The following is a 14,268-nucleotide window of genomic DNA, read 5'->3' on the forward strand; positions in this document are numbered from 1 at the left end:
ATAATTTTGCAGAAGTGTCACCATAGGTATGTTTTTTTATAAATAATAAATTTATCAGAAGTGCAACAAATTCAATGAAAATGCGAGTTTAAATCACTTCAACTCACTGCACTTCACTGTCACTGCACTGAGACGTGAAGAGACCATTGAGTCAAGTTATCTTAAATAACTCAATATGTTTTTAAACATACTGCTGGCCTCCAAAAAGTGTAACATCAGTTTCTGAGCCTGACTCACTGGACTGCTAAATCCAATATCTTTTTTTTTATTTTATTTGGGTTTTGTTTATTTTGTTAGGCTGAGGGAACAGGGAACATGACCTTATTATGACTTAACAGGAATAAATCTCTCTTAATTCTTGTTGTTTTTTAACAGGGTTGGCATTACGTCATCCAGTGACCTATCAGATGGTTTGGTCCTGTGAGAGCCACTGACCTACACCTCCCCTCACTCTGGCCCTCAGTCAATGAGAATTAACACTAGCAGCAAGGGACTCTTCAAACCACTAACATTTATATTTCACACACAATCCCTCTTACACACACATACCTGCCTGCTTTGTGGGGGCTTCCCATTCATATATTGTTGAAATACAGTGACTCCAAAATGTATTTGGACATACTTAAGTGTAGTATTGGATTTTATTGCATTTTATTTGTTGCTAGACTTTTTTTTTTTTTTTTTTTTTTACTTTTCTGAGCCTATTTTCATTGACTCTTAATTAGCGTGGTAGTGATTTGTATGAAGTCAGTTCTTCTCAAGTTCACATAGGTGTCCTAACCACAGGTGAAGACCATTCCCACTATCATTTGACATGAAATGTCAAAAAAATTATAATATTGTTGTTCATTCAAAGAGTATATCTATTGATTAAGAATTGAAACCACCACTTTTTTAAATTAATTTCTTTATTTGAATAGCAGTTTTTAAACATGGATTTAATACTTAGTCTCCTTTGTCCTCATGGAAAGTCAGGTTTTACTATTCTTCTGGGAAAGATTTATCTCCACAAGGATAGCAAAAGCTGAAACACCCAAAAGACACACATGAAATAGGAATTCAAGCTCTTATCTGGAGGTAAAAATAAACATGTATTTGCCAAGTTAAATATCAACTGTCAGCACTTTTATCTGGCCATCAATCCTACATATTTAAAGGGTTTTTGGAAAGCATGGGAAATAAAGACATACAGAGAGACATACAAGGTTATAAAAGTTGGACATTTTGGCAAAAATAATCGGAAGAGCTTTACGCCGATAAAATTGCAGATTCATTGTGTCTGTTTTTGGAACAGTCCAGGTAACAGCAAAAAAAAAACAAAAAAAAAAACTGCATTATAATTGCGAAATCATTGAAAGAGAAATGTCATTAAAATTGTGGATTTCTCTACACTGTAAAACCAAAATACACTCACCTAAAGGATTATTATGAACACCATACTAATATTGTGTTTGACCCCCTTTCACCTTCAGAAATGCCTTAATTCTATGTGGCATTGATTCAACAAGGTGCTGAAAGCATTCTTTAGAAATGTTGGCCCATATTGATAGGATAGCATCTTACATTTGATGGAGATTTGTGGGATGCACATCCAGGGCACGAAGCTACCGTTCCGCCACATCCCAAAGATGCTCTATTGGGTTGAGATCCGGTGACTGTGGGGGCCATTTTAATTCAGTGAACTAATTTTCATGTTAAAAAAAAAAAAAAAAAAAAAAACTATTTTAAATGATTCGAGCTTTGTGACATGGTGCATTATCCTGCTGGAAGTAGCCATCAGAGGATGGGTACATGGTGGTCATAAAGTGATGGACATGGTCCGAAACAATGCTCAGGTAGGTTGTGGCATTTAAACAATGCCCAATTGGCACTAAGGGGCCTAAAGTGTGCCAAGAAAACATCCCCCACACCATTACACCACCACCACCAGCCTGCACATTGGTAACAAGGCATGATGGATCCATGTTCTCATTCTGTTTACGCCAAATTCTGACTCTACCATCTGATTGTCTCAACAGAAATCGAGACTCATCAGACCAGGCAACATTTTTACAGTCTTCAACTGTCCAATTTTGGTGAGCTTGTGCAAATTGTACCCACTTTTTTTCTATTTGTAGTGGAGATGAGTGGTACCCGGTGGGGTCTTCTGTTGTTGTAGCCCATCCGCCTCAAGATTGTGCGTGTTTTGGCTTCACAAATGCTTTGCTGCATACCTCTGTTGTAACGAGTGGTTATTTCAGTCAAAGTTGCTCTTCTATCAGCTTCAATCAGTCAGACCATTCTCCTCTGACTTCTAGAATCAACAAGGCATTTTTGCCCACAGGACTGCCGCATACTGGATGTTTTTCCCTTTTCACACCATTCTTTCTACAATGAAATGTAGAAATGGTTGTGTGTGAAAATCCCAGTAACTGAGCAGTTTGTGAAATTCTCAGGCCGGCCTGTCTGGTACCAACAACCATGCCACGCTCAAAATTGCTTAAATCACCTTTCTTTCCCATTCTGACATTCAGTTTGGAGTTCAGGAGATTGTCTTGACCAGGACCACACCCCTAAATGCATTGAAGCAACTGTCATGTGATTGGTTAGATACTGATATATTGATTAGATATTGATTAGATAACTCTATCAATGAGAAATTGAACAGGTGTTTCTAATATTCCTTTAGGTGAGTGTAATTAATTGGTTTGAGTAGGGTAAAAAATAAATGAAGAGAATGTTTACTTTTAATACATAGTAATACTCAGTAATAGTAATATTTAGTCATTTATATATATATATATATTTTATAATAAAATAGTAATAGCTTCTTTTCCCCAAAAATGGACACATTTAATGTCATCTGAATTGTTTCATTGTTTTGAGCTTTAATAACCTGTTTCTTTTAATATAGACCAACTTAAATTGAACTAGTGGTTACATTTCTGAGCATTACATTTTTTTCATATCATATCATCTTTGCCATGATATTCAAAAGGGAGAGTAAATGATAAAATTAAACTGAAATGTTTTTTTCCATAGATGTAGATGTAGATGTATGTCAGAAACATTTTGGATAATGAAAGTCAACAAAATATATAACTGTTCTTGTGGTTTTTGGATGTTTTAATGAAAAAATAGTAAAATAATGTTTTAGAAGACCTGAAATATTGCACAAGAGTCATGTATAGACTACTTGTTAATACTGTATGATTCTTCAAAAGTGTTTTTGCATGTTTAAAAGATCTATTCACCCTTTCCTTTTAACTTTATGGAAGAAAAAAAAAGTATATTATTCAAAATTTCAAAGTGTATTCAAATGTGAGGTTGTGTAAATGATGACAGAATTTTATTATTAGCTTAAGTAATCCTATAAAGCACAGATCTACATGTTAGCATAACCGAAAATTTAAAAATATACAATATTGCTTATACAGAGCATGTCCATATTAACAAAGCTGGGTGAGGAAACACACCCATATCTAAGAGAGCCAGCTGCATTATGTCAACTAGCCCAGTCAAACTAACCCAAACACCTGTGCCTCAATCGATGGCTGGTCAGGATTAACATGAATAATACTAATGTATGAAACGAGCAGGGTGGGTTTCACATAATTAAGCAGAGAGCAAGAACACGCACGCACGCCCGCACGCCCGCACGCCCGCACGCCCGCACGCACGCACACCCGCCCGCCCGCACGCACGCACGCACGCACGCACGCACGCACGCACGCACGCACGCACGCACACACACACACACACACACACACACACACACACACACACACACACACACACACACACACACACACACACAGGACAGACACTTTGGCCCTCACCAGAATAGCAGATGGAGCCAGGGTTGAATAGCTATTAAAGAATTCAGCGTGTTTGGTGTCTTGGCCGAGATTCAGAGTTTTTGTGCCCAGTTAGTCACCACAGCTAGTCATGTGTTTGTTCTTGTAGTGTTTCAAGATGCAGGACAGTCATTAACCCCGCTTAGCAGAAGCACTCAGCCATTAATGTATTCACACCGTCAAAAATATGAATCTGTACTTGCCAATTTCCCAATGCAAAACAGTTTGGCTTTAGCCGTTTCTGAGAAGATATTGGAGTAACAAGGAAGCGTTATTCAACAGTTCAATAAAAAGTTAATGCTAAGCTTATATTTTATTGCCAGTTATTGTGTCTGTTTTTGTTCCATCAACAAAAATGTTCCAAACAAAGCCAAAGCAGAATCATTACAACACACAGTGGTGATTTTCTGAATGAGTCAGCAGTTTTGGAAAGATCAATTGAATGATTGATTCAGTGACTCATAAATAAAGAGTCAAGTCACTTGTATCATTTCTGAATATCAGCATTTTTAAACAATTTAGTCAAATGAATGAATCAATGACTCTTTCATAAATACAGTAACTTGTACTGTTCCTCATTGAATCAGCAGTCTTGAATTAATAATTCAAGGATTCATTCATAAAGACAGCTGCTCATTTAACTTCTGAAAGAATCCATGTTTTAAAAAAAATACTTGCATACTTACCAACTATAGATTAGATGAAAAACAGTATGTGAATATCTGAATTCACAGTATTCATAAAACAGCATACAAAATGTACATGGATACTTTCGACAAGATTATCCAATGGACACTTTGCTATTTCATGAGGCCACGGAAGAAAATTTGTGAATGGCAGTATAGTGATGCAACGGATGCTGGTAAGCCATTTGATAATGACAACATGACAAATGTAGAATGTCCAGATTACACTCATACAACACACATTTATATAGAACATACTTTTTAAATGGTACTTAATAGCATAAAAAAAGGGATTAAGCCAGGGACTTTTACTGTTCCTAAATGAATAGGCGTTTTGGAATGAATCAAGTATATGAATTATTTAATGAATGATTCACAAAGACAGTCACTTGTTTCGACAAAGACAGTCACTTGAAATGCACAACCATTTCAAGGGTTTACAAAGAATGGTGTGAAAATGGAAAATACAAAAAACATCCAGTATGCTGCAGTCCTGTGGGCAAAAATGCCTTGTTGAAGCTAGAAGTCAGAGGAAAATGGTCCAACTGATTCAAGCTGATAGAAGAGCAACTTTGACTGAAATAACCACTCGTTACACCCAAGGTATGCAGTAAAGCATTTGTGAAGCCACAACACACACAGCCTTGAGGCGGATGGGCTACAACAGCAGAAGACCCCACCGGGTGCCACCGTCTCCACTACAAATAGGTAAAATAGGCTACAATTTGCACAAGCTCACCAAAATTGGACAGTTGAAGACTGGAAAAATGTTGCCTGGTCTGATGAGTCTCAATTTCTGTTGAAACATTCAGATGGTAGAGTCAGAATTTGGCGTAAACAGAATGAGAACATGGATCCATCATGCCTTGTTACCACTGTGCAGGCTGGTGGTGGTGGTGTAATGGTGTGGGGGATGTTTTCTTGGCACACTTTAGGCCCCTTAGTGCCAATTGGGGATTGTTTAAATTCCACAGCTTACCTGAGCATTGTTTCGGACCATGTCCATCCCTTTATGACCACCATACCCATCTTCTGATGGCTACTTCCAGCAGGATAATGCACCATGTCACAATGCTCGAATAATTACAAATTGGTTTCTTGAACATGACAATGAGTTCACTGTACTAAAATGGCCCCCGCAGTCACCAGATTTCAACCCAATAGAGCATCGTTGGGATGTGTTGGAACGAGATCTTCGTGCCCTGGATGTGCATCCCACAAATCTCCATCAACGACAAGATGCTATCCTATCAATATGGGCTAACATTTCTAAAGAATGCTTTTAGCACCTTGTTGAATCAATGCCAATTGAATCAATTAAGGCAGTTCTGAAGGTGAAAGGGGGTCAAACACAGTTTTAGTATGGTGTTCCTAATAATCCTTTAGGTGAGTGTATATCAGCGACACAAACTGTATATCAGCTGCTCGACCAGCTATATTTGGGGAGCAGAAGTACAATTACTATTTGATAAAGTTACATAAAGTTTAAACACCCAATAAGCTCAAATATGAGCTTGAAACTTTCTATAAACCAAAAAAAAATAAAACACTGAAGTCAACCCAGTGGGCTGCTATAGACCTGTGAAGGACCAGTGTTTTTATAAGAAGATATATGTATAAGGCAGTAGCAGGGCGGTCCCTTATGTACCAGTCCTGAAGACTTCTCCAGGCCAGAACAGAGGCATACGGGGGGAGGGGGAAACTGGCCTTTACTACAAAAGAATTTCCACAGAGACACTTTCCTGTATGATTTCTCCACCATACATCTTTGAGACACAGATCAACCATTTCTGGTTCTGCTGATTAAAGAATAAATTCAACAGATAAATAACTAGATACTCTTTGAAGATTTATATAAATGATGATTTGGAGTGCAGGCATAGAAGCTTATGCAGGAGAGCAGAGCTGAACAGTTAAGAGATGAAAACGTCAGTGCAGAATCATAGTTTTTCCTTAGGTGTTTCTTTTTTTTTTTACTTCAGGGATTGGCTTCAGACTTGCTTGAATTTTCCAGAATGCCAGCTCACACAGACAAACAGTTGCCCAATGCAGGCCCACTCTTTTTAAAGACCTCCATGAAATTTATTTCACGGAAGTCTTTAAAAATAATCACAAATGCATTTTCTTCCATGTGTGTTTATATATTTTCTATTGGCAAAGCAAAGAGATTGATTTGAAGAGACAATCCCTCTATTTTAAGGAACAAACAGGCTTTAATTTATGTCACATTAATTATAATTAGAGCTGCTATAGTCAAAAGAGCCCTTTTGTTGGATTTGTGTAGTGCAGCTTCAGAGATAACACATGGACTAAAAGCTACAAAGTTTGATTTCATGGGGTATTCAAAAGCTCTTTCTGCTCATGGCATATAGAAGTGCTGACAGACATGTCACTTTTTTTTCTTTTCTTTCAGCTGAAATACTCCATGAAGAAAGAAATGCTTTGGTCGAAATGGTGCTTTCAGACACTTCAAACTGGACTTGGTGACTCTCCAGTGTGCCGTGTCAGTTTGACCAGATTAATGTTTAAAACAGAGGCAATTCACATTGTGCTCCTTGCACACACACACACACACACACACACACACACACACACACACACACACACACACACACACACACACACACACACACACACACACACACACACACACACACACACACACACACACACACACACACACACACACACACACACACACACACACACACACACAAACGAAACAAACTGCTCAAAACTCAATGGCCCAATGTTTTATTTTCTAGTATCCAGTGAAGCAGATTAAGACAAGTCCCCCTGAATAATTAGAAATTTCCAAATTGCTCCTCCCCCCTCACGGTCTAACAGCGCACATCACTGTCAGAATAAGTGAGATGGCCAATCCGATCAAAGAAGGCGGGGCTTACCGATAGTGTGAATTCCATAACGCAACACTTACAGCAGTGTAATATAAGTGTAAGTAGCTAAAGATTTCCTATTTTACTATATTTAACCGTTTTACGATAGAAATGTTCAGACCAATAATAATACTGAGTGATGCAAACTCCTTGAAATTTTTTATGAAATGTCACCGTTTTGATTTGAAAATATTTATTAAATCATAACTGAATATGCAACATGTCCTCCAACCCATACGGCTATATATGTCGTTTGTCACTTCCTTGAAATACGACCCATAGGACCGTTTACTTATGTTGCGCCCCTATCGACAGTATTTTAATTAACGAAATATGACCCATAGGACTTGGGTCTTCTAAAGTTGTGCTCTTATTGACAACAGGGCACTTTCATTTTTTCCCTTTTATCTGCGTAATATTTCAGGTTTTGCATAGCTCAATTGGTAAAGCATTACAATATACAACAACATGTGATCAGGCAATCGTGAGTTCGATCCCAGGGAACACATTCGCTCATGTAGTGTGTATGCACTATAATCACTGGGTATGTTTAGCGATGGGGTGGGTGTCATTGTAAATAAAATAAAAATATTTTTGCTTAATGGAAATATGACAAATTGTGGTAAAAAGTCCACACATTGCATTAAAATGATTTACGTATTTTGATTGGTAACGACAGTCATATGTCATTTCATGACATCACGTAACACGACACTGTCATTATTTTTATGCAAGCTAGAGAGCGCATGACTTTAAAAAGTAAATAAAACTAAAGACTTTTCAGAGATATGAAGGATGCAATACTACTCTATAGGTACTCAAGATTGACATGAGATTGACTGAAACTGAGTGTTTCACCCCTCCTTTAAAAAACGACCTACAGAGTCGTTTTTTTTTTTTTGGAGGACAGTTTGGAATATGACAAGAAACGTTTAGCAACTTTAAAAAGGCATATGAAAATAAGAGTGAATATATATATATATATATATATATATATATATATATATATATATATATACATATATTTGCACTCTTATTTTCATATGCCTATTTAAAACTACTATAGAACTGAAACTTTTACCGTTTTTATTTATTTTTATTTATTTATTCCATAAAATTCTCTTTAATCCTTTAATAATTTAATTTCTTAAAAAAACTAACAAACAATAAGACCAATACAAAGCAAGCTGCATTTTTTAAAACTATGCTGGAAAGAAGTTATGAAAAGATTTGTGATACTTCAGATTAAAACAGGAGGTTTATTTTCCAGAATACATTATTTAATACTCCATATGTTATAATTATGAGGAAATGCTTCTTTCTGAGCGCTTTGTCATACATTTTGTTGATGAAGTAGTTCTGTGGGACTATATTTTTGGCCGGTTCACATGTGAAGAGTGAACATATCTGCACTTGTTTTTTGATTGTTCTGGAAACATCAGTACAATGAGGGTTATGAGACGCCAGTGTGTTTATTTAGCAGTGTTGAGGATATACTGTTAACAGTAATTATATGATCAGTTTGGCTTGAAGATGGAGAAACTATCAACACATGCCGATACAATCACATCACTATTGTCCTTCACATCTCTGATTAAATTTCAACACTTCGCACAAAAACATCCCAAATCCCAACTCTATTTTGTCAAGAAAATTCTTGACAAAACACACACACACACACACACACACCATCTAAACAAATCTCTCACACACCCATGCCATGCAGATATGTTTGGGTATGCTATTCCTTTAAAGTAAATTACAGTTCTCTCAGAACTAAACAGTGCTTGAGTTTCACAATAAACACCAATTACTCTGGTAATGGATGGTACTGCACCTCAGGGCAGGTCTGAAAAAATATTTTCACACAAAATGTATTCACGTAAATCTATGCTGACACACGTGCACAAAAGCTACTGGCTACAGAGTGAAGACTATCTTGGGACAAGTTAGCGTTTGTGAACACGCTCACACACTTGGCTATAGTACCGCTGGTGTCAAGGGACGGTCTTTAAGTTGTGCGCAGCTGTGCGAAGTTTGCAAGGGTCTGCTGCTTAGGGATGGAGATGTCAACTGCAATAAAATGAATCATCGAACTTGGGGAGGAAAATAAATCTAGACGGGTCAATCCCAATGACCATATAATACGTGCCGTTCCATCTTATATTACAAATTTTCATTGAATTGGAAATGTTGACATACATAGAGTCACGCACACTTGCATCATATGAATGTTACTATTTATATGTGCATGAGGTGTAGTTTTCATGCATGACTTTGAATGTGATTCATCCAATTATTATTATTGACTACATATATCTAAATAAAGGCAATTCTTTTTTGCACCCAGTGTTTATTGGATACGATTGTCTGTGAATGAAAGGTCTTCTTAGTCTTAAAGAAGGGATTTAATACTGTTAACCAATTCTCGTGTGTTACGCAGCATATTTGAGCTTCCACAAGAACCGATTAATTTCATTCTCGTGTGTTACGCAGGACATTTGAGCTGCCACAAGAACCATTATGATTCATTCTCTTGCGTTACGCAATGCATTTGAGCTTCCGCAAGAACCAGTGAGGTTCATTCTTACGTGTTACACAGCACGATTAAGTTTCCGCAAGAAACAAAGAGATTCGTTCTTATGTTACACAGCACATTTGAGCTTCTGGAAGAGGTTTGTTTTTTCATATTAAGCAGATTTGGTTGAGCTTCTTTTTAGGTTCGCTGATCAATATTTATATGTGAATAAAAGCCCTAATTCAATCTGTGATTGAGTCTCTAGTCCAAAATTTGGTGTAAATCGCTCAATTAATATGGATTCGATTTACGATCTCTTTATAAACTTTTTGACGCATCAAAGTGGTAGTCTTGCGATTTTGGAATGGCATGAGGGTGAGTAAATAATGACATAATTTTTATTCTTTCATAGACTGGGTAAACCCAGCCTGATCTGATTTGAGCTGGCGATTTGATTTCGCCCTGCAACTCAGTCTGAAAACCTGTACATTCATTTCTACTGCTTCTGTTACACTTGTGCAGAAACCAATCACAGACTGGCTTATCCACCTGGCGCGCTATTGCCGAGTTTAACACAATAACGGATAGAGGGTCTGATTGGTTGAATGATTATCCAATTGCATACAGATTCATTTGAATTATGCTCGTTTGTCATGCCTTTTGTGCAGTAGAAAATACATAGCATACTCCCAAGACCAATGTTCAATTTTAAATTGAGCTTGGTCTGGTGATAGTCAGACACAATCTTTCAACAAGACTTGATAGAAAAAAAGATGTCTTACATGGGGTTGCCTTTAAATGCATATTAAATATTAAATATCCATTTTAAACAGAGGGCTGAAGGTAGCATTGGTACTTGAGGGGACTGTGAAGAGCCATATTGGCACACAACATGTGGTCAAACAGTACTGTCTGTTAAGGGAAATGAAAATTGAAATAACCTACCATTTGCAATAAGAAAGCTCCACATATCATACTTATAATTAGGCATGTTTTAACTTCTCTGTTGCCGTTATGTATTTCTATATTGTTATTAGCAATAGGGAATACGGATGTAAATCAGCAATGTTGTATTATTTCGGCATGTTATATATGTATGAACGAGAGCGAAGCAAGCAAACACAGATTTTCATATTGACAAACCTAAACAAAACTAACTTTTTTTTCTCATACCTTACAGCTGTGTGCAGAAGTTGATTGATGCAGAACTGGCTGGTGTACCTCGAAGTTAGAAAACACCACCACTGCCATGCACCGGAGAGATAAGAAAACCAGATGGCCAACTCTGAAAACAGAGGAAGATGACAACATCATATCTACAGAAAACAGAACAGAGCAGCTGCTGACATAGACACCTTGTTTTCAAAGCTGGACAGGCCAAATTCTACCAAGTACATAAAAGGGTCAAATCAAGACAAATAAAAAAATTGAGCCACATTAACACATAAATATTTATGTTACACACGTTTGGTGTATATTGTTATTTGGACTTTTAAGTTGTATTCTGCCTGATTATTTTCTTGTTTCCAGTGCCATTTTGTAGACAGTTGTTTTTTTTTCTTCTGTTTATTAGCCCATCATTGTTTCTGGTGTTCACTTCCTGTGTTTAGTTACTGTTTGTCTTTGTTTCCATAGCTACCTTGTTGTTTCCATAGTTATTCTTGTTAGTCTCCTTTATTGATTACTCTAACCTGTTCCTTGTTAGCGCTTGTTATCCTGTGTATTTTTCCTATCATTGCTAGGCCTTGTCATCTGTTGCTTTATGTTGGTTTCACAGTGCAGTATCCTTGTGTTTTGTTATCCAGTTTGTGAGTTAAGTTGTATTTTGATATTACTTTCATAAATACTTCTGTATTTTGAGCCATCTCTCCCTTGTCTCTGAGTTCATCAAGTTAAAATTTATAACCACAGCCCTAGTATAATCCTATATATTATCCAATCCTATACCTCAAAGTCGATGTGTTTAAAGCAGGAAAAATGGGCAAGTGTAAGGATTTTAGTGAGTTTGACAAGGGGCAAATCAAGGGCCAAATCGTGTCAGAGCATTTCCAAAACTGCAGCTCTTGTTCCTGGTCTTCAGTGGTCAGTATCTATCAAAAGTGGTTCAAGGAAGGAACAGTGGAGAACCGGTGACAGGGTCATGGCTCATTGATGCATGTGGGGAACGAAGGTGGCCTTTGAACAGGTCTGCTTACAGTAGGTCTGTCTTTAACAATTTATAGGTTTTTGTTTAAAAAAATCCATATGGAGAAAATAAAATTATATGAAAATAGTTCCAGTTATGACTATATCAACAGGCACAACCAATTTCAATACGCTGGGAAATGATTTATGTATTTGAACTGATGAAATAACTTGAGTGCATTTGGAAAATTTTCTGTCAATGTAATTTAAAGTTCTGAAATACATTTTTCTGTATGGGCCCACTTTAAAGTCTTGGCTACACTAAAGCTATATTGAACATTTCAACCATCACAGGAATATATTACACATTTTAAAGTATATTTAAATATAAAATAACAGTGAATACCTGCCAGACATGTGCTCAGACTTAATGAAAGTTAAGAGAAAGTTTAGAGATAGATTAGGAAGATTTAACATCAGATTGCAAATGTAAATACAAACAAACAGTTGGCATCCACTAGTGGCCACATTTGGATATGTATTTTATGACCAAGGAAAAGTGAGAGGAGCTTATTAGATCGCCCTGTGCTCTTATACCTATTACCTCAACCATAAATGGTGTCAACAGTATCCCAGAGAACCAGTGAGTGTCTAATTTAATTCATTCCCTTATCCTCTTCCACTCATTCACCCTTCCTCTCACCTCTTGACCTGACGACAGGAAATTCTTTACCTACCAGCTGATGAGCCATAAGAGGGAGATTTTATGATGAATTGGGGTAAGAAATATCAATCTTCAAAGGGTGTAAAGGGGAAATGAATGGGAAAGGAGTGAGCGAAAGCATGTTAGATGTGGAAAATCCTGTCTTAAAGAGCTCTACATACTGTTTGTTGCTCTTGGCATCTTCAAGGGAAAACTATTCAGAGGGAGAAGGTGTAGATGAAGTGAGAGTGAGATTTTTGAGCACATGGTTTGAAAAAAAAAGACTCCCTTCCTGGATTCCCCTTATGTTACCTGCTGCATATATTAGAAGAGCCTACTATGGGTGAATTAACTCAGTAAAACCTTTCATCTGTTTTCCCCTTCTAGATCAGAGTACTTAAATATTATGACATTTTTACATGCACCATTACTGTAAGAGGGTAGTTCACCCCAAAAAATACTTAACCATAAATGCCCTACAGGTGGTGCACTATATTGTAAATTCTTTCCAAAGCTTTTTGAGAGATATAATTTCTTCAAATAAGATATTTTAATCGATTAATCTTTAGGCATATTGTGGCTTTTGATATAATAATAATTTAACTATAATTATATATAGTGAATACTTATAATTTATAATTTGTTACATTTATATAGCGTTTTACATATAAAAGGCGGGAATCTCCAACCACCACTAATAATATATGCTATACATATTATTTATAATATTTTTTTCGCCTTAAATCACCTTTTATGAGACCCATACAACCTGATCTCATGGCAATGTATTTTACAAAGTGGCTAATTCGTACAAATTTGTACGACCTCACTCTTTGCTAAATCATACCCATTTCATACAAGTGAGGTAATATAAATGTAAACAAATTAACCACCTCGTACAAATACGGATGAATTGGTCGTCAAATAGAAATGGACCTATTACCATATTAGCATTAGCCACTGCTGGTAGATGGTGTCACTACTCTGGACTCAAAATTCATCCATTAATGACCATTAAAAAGTGTCCAAGTACTCTGACCATAGATATTTTTTTCAAACATCGTATACATGATGTTTTTTACCCACAGAGAGTTTTTGAGGACTTTTACAAGTGTGTCTGTTTCTTTTTACATTGCAGCTCAGTATGAACAGGTAACAGTAATGTATTTGGACTGTATACATTATTGTCAATACAATCAGCAATGAAATTACATTTTATTTCTGCAGAGTTATTATTCACATGCCACTTACAGAACTGGGCATCAGTGAACATCAAGTTTACAATCAGTTTACATTTTCACGACATGATCCCTTTAAATTCCACCCTGGTACCAGTACAATTCAATGTCTGGAATGTGAAATAGGCCTGCAATAAACCACCACAAGCTGATTCATACATTCATCTGTTGCAAAGCTGACCCAACAGCAGCCTTTCTTACCAAGGAAGTCAAAATCTGTCAAAAAGATTATCACTGGGTGGTAAAACCCTCGAACCACATTAAAT

General features: G+C 36.7%; 1 long non-coding RNA gene across 1 annotated transcript in view; it reads left to right on the plus strand.

Annotated features, from left to right (window-relative positions):
- LOC137041392 (uncharacterized) overlaps positions 1-11,439 on the plus strand; it is a 46,051-nt gene extending 34,612 nt beyond the window's left edge. The window contains exon 3 of the long non-coding RNA XR_010898084.1: positions 11,118-11,439. This is a non-coding gene — a long non-coding RNA (uncharacterized lncRNA). The remainder of the gene's footprint in view (positions 1-11,117) is intronic.
- The last annotated feature ends 2,829 nt before the right edge of the window (positions 11,440-14,268 follow it).

The sequence above is a fragment of the Pseudorasbora parva genome, chromosome 15 (assembly GCF_024679245.1).
Source record: "Pseudorasbora parva isolate DD20220531a chromosome 15, ASM2467924v1, whole genome shotgun sequence".
NCBI lineage: Eukaryota > Metazoa > Chordata > Actinopteri > Cypriniformes > Gobionidae > Pseudorasbora > Pseudorasbora parva.